The sequence below is a fragment of the Palaemon carinicauda genome, chromosome 36 (assembly GCF_036898095.1).
Source record: "Palaemon carinicauda isolate YSFRI2023 chromosome 36, ASM3689809v2, whole genome shotgun sequence".
NCBI classification, from domain to species: Eukaryota; Metazoa; Arthropoda; class Malacostraca; order Decapoda; family Palaemonidae; genus Palaemon; species Palaemon carinicauda.
The window spans coordinates 5,320,274-5,322,773 of record NC_090760.1 but is presented as its reverse complement, the minus strand read 5'-3'; positions in this window follow the sequence as shown (position 1 = coordinate 5,322,773).

Below are 2,500 nucleotides of genomic sequence, written 5' to 3'. Positions count from 1 at the left end.
TACGCAATTTCCTCACGAGTTGAAAATATATCTTTATCACAAGAATAATATGATTTTAAATCTTTTTGTCCTTTTTAACATGTAAAAAAAATAAATTTTTTGGTTTTGATAATTAATTATCTAAAAAAAAAAATAGGTGCTAATTTTTTGTAACAGAAAAACGGTAAAATTGAATATTTCTTTAGTCTTTATTTATAATAAATTATATCGGCGTCAATGACCTTAGATGTCAGGATGCCAGAGAACCAGAAATCAATCAATCAATCTTAGATTGTTAATAGAATGGGGATTTGAGAGCGTTAGGTTTCTCTGTGACCAATCTATTATGAAAAAAAGTGTTTTAGTTCTTTCAACCAATATTGCTTTGAGCATTGTTCTCCTATAGTCCATTTTTTTTAGTGTGGCAGATTTGCACCGACTCGCAGGGGTGCCCATTTAGCTTGGAAACATTTCCTGATCGCTGATTGGTTAGAATGATCTTGTTCAACCAATCAGCGATCAGGAAACTTTTCTGAGCAAAAAGGGGGCACTCCTGCGAGTCGGTGCAAATCTGCGTCGCTAAAAAAATTGACTATAGCTGATCATCAGCTGTTGACTCTGATCTTAATTTGTTTTTTAAGGTTTTATAGGCCGCTCATGAATGGCAGAGTCAAGGGCCCCCCCCCTTTCCATCCAAGCTAAGACCAGGGAGGGCTAGACAATGGCTGCTGATGACTCAGCCAATAGACCTACAGGCTCCCTCTAACATTTTAAATGCTTTGAAATATCACGTTAGATATTCTCTCTCTCTCTCTCTCTCTCTCTCTCTCTCTCTCTCTCTCTCTCTCTCTCTCTCTCTCTCTCTCTCTCTCTCTCTCCCCCTTATTTTTTTATATGTGGCCTTGCGTATGTGAGTAAAAGGACAGACATGTGAATGTTTTTGTATATATGACTGATATGTGAGTGACTAGTATTAATTATCATATGTTATTATCATTTACATCGACTGCCCGTCACGAGGTTTGGTATGTGCGTGAAAGTTTTTTTTTTTTTTTTTTTTTTTTTTTTTTGTGGGCAATGCATGAGGAACGTGTATATCTGAGAATTGGAAGTAATTTGTCCTTGTATTTCCATACACAGTATATATGTGTGTGTGTATGTGTGTGTGTTTACAGTATATATATATATATATATATATATATATATATATATATATATACATATATATATATATATATATATATATATATTTATATATATATATGTATATATATACTGTATATATATATATATATATATATATATATATATATATATATATATATATATTATATATATATAATTAAGATAGAATATTCTTAGAACAGTAACAACATTAAAATACATATTTCATATAAGAACTATAAAAAAAAAACAAGAGAAAAAGAAATAAGATAGAATAGTGTGGCCAAGTGTACCCTCAAGCAAGAGAACTCTAACCCAAGACAGTAGAAGACCATGGTACAGAGGCTATGACACTACCCAAGACTAGAGAACAATGGTTTGATTTTGGAGTATCCTTTAACCAGAAGAGTTGCTTACCATAGCTAAAGAGTCTCTTCTACCCTTACCAACAGGAAAGTAGCCATTGAACAATTTCAGTGCTGTAGTTAACCCCTTGAGTGAAGAAGAATTATTTGGTATTCTCAGTGTTGTCAGGTGTATGAGGACAGAGGAATATCTGTAAAGAATAGGCCAGACTATTCGGTGTCTATGTAGGTAAAGGGAAAGAACCGTAACCAGAGAGAAGGGTCATATGTAGTACTGTCTGGCCAGTCAAAGGACCCAATAACTCTCTAGCGGTAGTATATCAACGGGCGGCTGGTGTCCTGCCCAACCTACTACGGCCTACTATGTCATGACATGAATTTGATCTAGGTTAACTTGAAGCTTCCGTAAAGGTATATCAAACCTCCCTCCCGGCCAGTATTTACTGCAGCATTAACTTAATCATTACTTGAAACACTTCACAGTTTAAAACAGCAGGAAGGGAAATGCCAAAGAAGGGAGAAGAATGCTTTCCAGGAAAGGCAGAGAAGTAGAAGGGGTGGGTTTAGGAAGAACGCAATGTATACCTTTCATGTAAGGCAAAAAAAAGATAGGAGGGTATCCAGGAAAGGCAGAGAAGTAGAAGGGGTGGGTTTGTGAAGAATGCAATGTGTACCTTTCATGAAAGGCAAAAAAAAAAAAAAAAAAAAGATAGGGTATCCAGGAAAGGCAGAGAAGTAGAAGGGGTGGGTTTGGGAAGAATGCAATGTATACCATCATGAAAGGTAAAAAAAAAAAAAAAAAAAAAAAAAAAAAAAAAAAAAAAAAAAAAAAAAAATGATAGGGACGGTGACTGGGATGGGGTGCTCGTTGCCAGGGGCAGCAGTAATGTCAGAGATGCAGAGGGTGTAATGAATTCATATATATACACGAAGGTTTGTGAAAGTGTAGTGAATACGCAACGAGACCTCGGGGATGAAGTCCCTTTTAGGAG